We start from the raw sequence: 8,191 nt of genomic DNA on the forward strand, positions 1-8,191 counted from the left end.
GACCAGTAGATCTAGCTAGTGTGTCATATTATAATAGTGACAGTAGATCTAGCTGGTCTGTCATAATATAACAGAGACAGTAGATCTAGCTGGTCTGTCATGTTATAACCGAGACAGTAGATCTAGCTGGTCTGTCATGTTATAACCGAGACAGTAGATCTAGCTGGTCTGTCATAATATAATAGAGACAGTAGATCTAGCTGGTCTGTCATAATATAATAGAGACAGTAGATCTAGCTGGTCTGTCATAATATAATAGAGACAGTAGATCTAGCAGGTCTGCCATAATATAATAGAGACAGTAGATCTAGCTTGTCTGTCATAATATAATATAGACAGTAGATCTAGCTGGTCTGTCATATTGTAATAGAGACAGTAGATCTGGCATAATATAACAGAGACAGTAGATTTAGCTGGTTTGTCATGTTATAATAGAGACAGTATTTCTAGCTGGTCTGTAATAATATAATAGAGACAGTAGATCTAGCTGGTCTCTCATAATATAACAGAGACAGAAGATCTAGCTGGTCTGTCATGTTATAATAGAGACAGGAGATCTAGCTGGTTTGTCATAACATAATAGAGACAGTAGATCTAGCTGGTCTGTCATATTATAATAGTGACAGTAGATCTAGCTGGTCTGTCATAATATAACAGAGACAGTAGATCTAGCTGGTCTGTCATATTGTAATAGAGACAGTATATCTGGCTGGTCTGTCATAATATAATAGTGACAGTAGATCTAGCTGGTATGTCATAATATATAATAGAAAGTAGATCTAGCTGGTCTGTCATAATAACATAGAGACAGTAGATCTAGCTGGTCTGTCATGTTATAACAGAGACAGTAGATCTAGCTGGTCGGTCATAATATAATAGAGACAGTAGATCTAGCTGGTCTGTCATAATATAATAGAGACAGTAGATCTAGCTGGTCTGTCATGTTACAATATTGACAGTAGATCTAGCTGGTCTGTCAAAATATAATAGTGACAGTAGATCTAGCTGGTCTGTCATGATATAAGAGAGACTGTAGATCTAGCTGGTCTGTCATAATATAATAGCCACAAAGAGACAGTTGATCTAGCTGGTCTGTCATAATATAATAGAGACAGTATATTTAGCTGGTCTGTCATATTATAATAGTGACAGTATATCTAGCTGGTCTGTCATAATATAACAGAGACAGTAGATCTAGCTGGTCTGTCATAATATAATAGAGACAGTAGATCTAGCTGGTCTGTCATATTGTAATAGAGACAGAAGATCAGGCTGGTCTGTCATAATATAATAGAGACAGTAGATCTAGCTGGTCTGTCATAATATTATAGAGACAGTAGATCTAGCTGGTCTGTAATATTATAATAGTGACAGTATATCAAGCTAGTCTGTCATAATAATATAACAGAGACAGTAGATCTAGCTGGTCTATCATAACATAATAGAGACAATAGATTTAGCTGGTCTGTCATATTGTAATAGAGACAGTAGATCTGGCTGGTCTGTCAATATATAATAGAGAGAGTAGATCTAGATAGTCTGTCATATTATAATAGTGACAGTAGATCTAGCTGGTCTGTCATATTGTAATAGAGACAGAAGATCAGGCTGGTCTGTCATAATATAATAGAGACAGTAGATCTAGCTGGTCTGTCAAAATATAATAGAGACAGTAGATCTAGCTGGTCTGTAATATTATAATAGTGACAGTATATCGAGCTTGTCTGTCATAATAATATAACAGAGACAGTAGATCTAGCTGGTCTGTCATAATATAATAGAGACAGTAGATCTAGCTAGTGTGTCATATTATAATAGTGACAGTAGATCTAGCTGGTCTGTCATAATATAACGGAGACAGTAGATCAAGCTGGTCTGTCATAATATAATAGAGACAGTAGATCTAGCTAGTGTGTCATATTATAATAGTGACAGTAGATCTAGCTGGTCTGTCATAATATAACAGAGACAGTAGATCTAGCTGGTCTGTCATAATATAATAGAGACAGTAGATCTAGCTGGTCTGTCATGTTATAACCGAGACAGTAGATCTAGCTGGTCTGTCATGTTATAACCGAGACAGTAGATCTAGCTGGTCTGTCATAATATAATAGAGACAGTAGATCTAGCTGGTCTGTCATAATATAATAGAGACAGTAGATCTAGCTGGTCTGTCATAATATAATAGAGACAGTAGATCTAGCAGGTCTGCCATAATATAATAGAGACAGTAGATCTAGCTTGTCTGTCATAATATAATATAGACAGTAGATCTAGCTGGTCTATCATAACATAATAGAGACAATAGATTTAGCTGGTCTGTCATATTGTAATAGAGACAGTAGATCTGGCTGGTCTGTCAATATATAATAGAGAGAGTAGATCTAGATAGTCTGTCATATTATAATAGTGACAGTAGATCTAGCTGGTCTGTCATATTGTAATAGAGACAGAAGATCAGGCTGGTCTGTCATAATATAATAGAGACAGTAGATCTAGCTGGTCTGTCAAAATATAATAGAGACAGTAGATCTAGCTGGTCTGTAATATTATAATAGTGACAGTATATCGAGCTTGTCTGTCATAATAATATAACAGAGACAGTAGATCTAGCTGGTCTGTCATAATATAATAGACACAGAAGATCTTGCCTGTCTGTGATAATATAACGGAGACAGTAGATCAAGCTGGTCTGTCATAATATAATAGAGACAGTAGATCTAGCTAGTGTGTCATATTATAATAGTGACAGTAGATCTAGCTGGTCTGTCATAATATAACAGAGACAGTAGATCTAGCTGGTCTGTCATAATATAATAGAGACAGTAGATCTAGCTGGTCTGTCATGTTATAACCGAGACAGTAGATCTAGCTGGTCTGTCATGTTATAACCGAGACAGTAGATCTAGCTGGTCTGTCATAATATAATAGAGACAGTAGATCTAGCTGGTCTGTCATAATATAATAGAGACAGTAGATCTAGCTGGTCTGTCATAATATAATAGAGACAGTAGATCTAGCAGGTCTGCCATAATATAATAGAGACAGTAGATCTAGCTTGTCTGTCATAATATAATATAGACAGTAGATCTAGCTGGTCTGTCATATTGTAATAGAGACAGTAGATCTGGCATAATATAACAGAGACAGTAGATTTAGCTGGTTTGTCATGTTATAATAGAGACAGTATTTCTAGCTGGTCTGTAATAATATAATAGAGACAGTAGATCTAGCTGGTCTCTCATAATATAACAGAGACAGAAGATCTAGCTGGTCTGTCATGTTATAATAGAGACAGGAGATCTAGCTGGTTTGTCATAACATAATAGAGACAGTAGATCTAGCTGGTCTGTCATATTATAATAGTGACAGTAGATCTAGCTGGTCTGTCATAATATAACAGAGACAGTAGATCTAGCTGGTCTGTCATATTGTAATAGAGACAGTATATCTGGCTGGTCTGTCATAATATAATAGTGACAGTAGATCTAGCTGGTATGTCATAATATATAATAGAAAGTAGATCTAGCTGGTCTGTCATAATAACATAGAGACAGTAGATCTAGCTGGTCTGTCATGTTATAACAGAGACAGTAGATCTAGCTGGTCGGTCATAATATAATAGAGACAGTAGATCTAGCTGGTCTGTCACAATATAATAGAGACAGTAGATCTAGCTGGTCTGTCATGTTACAATATTGACAGTAGATCTAGCTGGTCTGTCAAAATATAATAGTGACAGTAGATCTAGCTGGTCTGTCATGATATAAGAGAGACTGTAGATCTAGCTGGTCTGTCATAATATAATAGCCACAAAGAGACAGTTGATCTAGCTGGTCTGTCATAATATAATAGAGACAGTATATTTAGCTGGTCTGTCATATTATAATAGTGACAGTATATCTAGCTGGTCTGTCATAATATAACAGAGACAGTAGATCTAGCTGGTCTGTCATAATATAATAGAGACAGTAGATCTAGCTGGTCTGTCATATTGTAATAGAGACAGTAGATCTGGCATAACATAACAGAGACAGTAGATCTAGCTGGTTTGTCATGTTATAATAGAGACAGTATTTCTAGCTGGTCTGTAATAATATAATAGAGAGAGTAGATCTAGCTGGTCTCTCATAATATAACAGAGACAGAAGATCTAGCTGGTCTGTCATGTTATAATAGAGACAGTAGATCAGGCTGGTCTGTCATATTATACTAGAGACAGTAGATCTAGCTGGTCTGTAATAATATAATAGAGACAGAAGATATAGCCTGTCTGTGATAATATAACGGAGACAATAGATCTAGCTGGTCTGTCATAATATAATAGAGACAGTATATCTGGCTGGTCTGTCATAATATAATAGTGACAGTAGATCTAGCTGGTATGTCATAATATATAATAGAAAGTATATCTAGCTGGTCTGTCATAATAACATAGAGACAGTAGATCTAGCTGGTCTGTCATGTTATAATAGAGACAGTAGAACTAGCTGGTCGGTCATAATATAATAGACACAAAGAGACAGTTGATCTAGCTGGTCTGTCATAATATAATAGAGACAGAATATATAGCCTGTCTGTGATAACATAACGGAGACAGTAGATCTAGCTGGTCTGTCAAAATATAATAGAGACAGTAGATCTAGCTGGTCTGTCATATTGTAATAGAGACAGTAGATCTGGCTGGTCTGTCATAATATAACAGAGACAGTAGATCTAGCTGGTCGGTCATAATATAATAGAGACAGTAGATCTAGCTGGTCTGTCATAATATAATAGAGACAGTAGATCTAGCTGGTCTGTCATGTTACAATATTGACAGTAGATCTAGCTGGTCTGTCAAAATATAATAGTGACAGTAGATCTAGCTGGTCTGTCATGATATAAGAGAGACTGTAGATCTAGCTGGTCTGTCATAATATAATAGCCACAAAGAGACAGTTGATCTAGCTGGTCTGTCATAATATAATAGAGACAGTATATTTAGCTGGTCTGTCATATTATAATAGTGACAGTATATCTAGCTGGTCTGTCATAATATAACAGAGACAGTAGATCTAGCTGGTCTGTCATAATATAATAGAGACAGTAGATCTAGCTGGTCTGTCATATTGTAATAGAGACAGAAGATCAGGCTGGTCTGTCATAATATAATAGAGACAGTAGATCTAGCTGGTCTGTCATAATATTATAGAGACAGTAGATCTAGCTGGTCTGTAATATTATAATAGTGACAGTATATCAAGCTAGTCTGTCATAATAATATAACAGAGACAGTAGATCTAGCTGGTCTATCATAACATAATAGAGACAATAGATTTAGCTGGTCTGTCATATTGTAATAGAGACAGTAGATCTGGCTGGTCTGTCAATATATAATAGAGAGAGTAGATCTAGATAGTCTGTCATATTATAATAGTGACAGTAGATCTAGCTGGTCTGTCATATTGTAATAGAGACAGAAGATCAGGCTGGTCTGTCATAATATAATAGAGACAGTAGATCTAGCTGGTCTGTCAAAATATAATAGAGACAGTAGATCTAGCTGGTCTGTAATATTATAATAGTGACAGTATATCGAGCTTGTCTGTCATAATATAATAGACACAGAAGATCTTGCCTGTCTGTGATAATATAACGGAGACAGTAGATCAAGCTGGTCTGTCATAATATAATAGAGACAGTAGATCTAGCTAGTGTGTCATATTATAATAGTGACAGTAGATCTAGCTGGTCTGTCATAATATAACAGAGACAGTAGATCTAGCTGGTCTGTCATAATATAATAGAGACAGTAGATCTAGCTGGTCTGTCATGATATAACCGAGACAGTAGATCTAGCTGGTCTGTCATGTTATAACCGAGACAGTAGATCTAGCTGGTCTGTCATAATATAATAGAGACAGTAGATCTAGCTGGTCTGTCATAATATAATAGAGACAGTAGATCTAGCTGGTCTGTCATAATATAATAGTGACAGTAGATCTAGCTGGTATGTCATAATATATAATAGAAAGTAGATCTAGCTGGTCTGTCATAATAACATAGAGACAGTAGATCTAGCTGGTCTGTCATGTTATAACAGAGACAGTAGATCTAGCTGGTCGGTCATAATATAATAGAGACAGTAGATCTAGCTGGTCTGTCACAATATAATAGAGACAGTAGATCTAGCTGGTCTGTCATGTTACAATATTGACAGTAGATCTAGCTGGTCTGTCAAAATATAATAGTGACAGTAGATCTAGCTGGTCTGTCATGATATAAGAGAGACTGTAGATCTAGCTGGTCTGTCATAATATAATAGCCACAAAGAGACAGTTGATCTAGCTGGTCTGTCATAATATAATAGAGACAGTATATTTAGCTGGTCTGTCATATTATAATAGTGACAGTATATCTAGCTGGTCTGTCATAATATAACAGAGACAGTAGATCTAGCTGGTCTGTCATAATATAATAGAGACAGTAGATCTAGCTGGTCTGTCATATTGTAATAGAGACAGTAGATCTGGCATAACATAACAGAGACAGTAGATCTAGCTGGTTTGTCATGTTATAATAGAGACAGTATTTCTAGCTGGTCTGTAATAATATAATAGAGAGAGTAGATCTAGCTGGTCTCTCATAATATAACAGAGACAGAAGATCTAGCTGGTCTGTCATGTTATAATAGAGACAGTAGATCAGGCTGGTCTGTCATATTATACTAGAGACAGTAGATCTAGCTGGTCTGTAATAATATAATAGAGACAGAAGATATAGCCTGTCTGTGATAATATAACGGAGACAATAGATCTAGCTGGTCTGTCATAATATAATAGAGACAGTATATCTGGCTGGTCTGTCATAATATAATAGTGACAGTAGATCTAGCTGGTATGTCATAATATATAATAGAAAGTATATCTAGCTGGTCTGTCATAATAACATAGAGACAGTAGATCTAGCTGGTCTGTCATGTTATAATAGAGACAGTAGAACTAGCTGGTCGGTCATAATATAATAGACACAAAGAGACAGTTGATCTAGCTGGTCTGTCATAATATAATAGAGACAGAATATATAGCCTGTCTGTGATAACATAACGGAGACAGTAGATCTAGCTGGTCTGTCAAAATATAATAGAGACAGTAGATCTAGCTGGTCTGTCATATTGTAATAGAGACAGTAGATCTGGCTGGTCTGTCATAATATAACAGAGACAGTAGATCTAGCTGGTCGGTCATAATATAATAGAGACAGTAGATCTAGCTGGTCTGTCATAATATAATAGAGACAGTAGATCTAGCTGGTCTGTCATGTTACAATATTGACAGTAGATCTAGCTGGTCTGTCAAAATATAATAGTGACAGTAGATCTAGCTGGTCTGTCATGATATAAGAGAGACTGTAGATCTAGCTGGTCTGTCATAATATAATAGCCACAAAGAGACAGTTGATCTAGCTGGTCTGTCATAATATAATAGAGACAGTATATTTAGCTGGTCTGTCATATTATAATAGTGACAGTATATCTAGCTGGTCTGTCATAATATAACAGAGACAGTAGATCTAGCTGGTCTGTCATAATATAATAGAGACAGTAGATCTAGCTGGTCTGTCATATTGTAATAGAGACAGAAGATCAGGCTGGTCTGTCATAATATAATAGAGACAGTAGATCTAGCTGGTCTGTCATAATATTATAGAGACAGTAGATCTAGCTGGTCTGTAATATTATAATAGTGACAGTATATCAAGCTAGTCTGTCATAATAATATAACAGAGACAGTAGATCTAGCTGGTCTATCATAACATAATAGAGACAATAGATTTAGCTGGTCTGTCATATTGTAATAGAGACAGTAGATCTGGCTGGTCTGTCAATATATAATAGAGAGAGTAGATCTAGATAGTCTGTCATATTATAATAGTGACAGTAGATCTAGCTGGTCTGTCATATTGTAATAGAGACAGAAGATCAGGCTGGTCTGTCATAATATAATAGAGACAGTAGATCTAGCTGGTCTGTCAAAATATAATAGAGACAGTAGATCTAGCTGGTCTGTAATATTATAATAGTGACAGTATATCGAGCTTGTCTGTCATAATATAATAGACACAGAAGATCTTGCCTGTCTGTGATAATATAACGGAGACAGTAGATCAAGCTGGTCTGTCATAATATAATAGAGACAGTAGATCTAGC

This window comes from Oncorhynchus mykiss, chromosome 8 (assembly GCF_013265735.2).
Source record: "Oncorhynchus mykiss isolate Arlee chromosome 8, USDA_OmykA_1.1, whole genome shotgun sequence".
In the NCBI taxonomy this organism is placed as follows: Eukaryota; Metazoa; Chordata; class Actinopteri; order Salmoniformes; family Salmonidae; genus Oncorhynchus; species Oncorhynchus mykiss.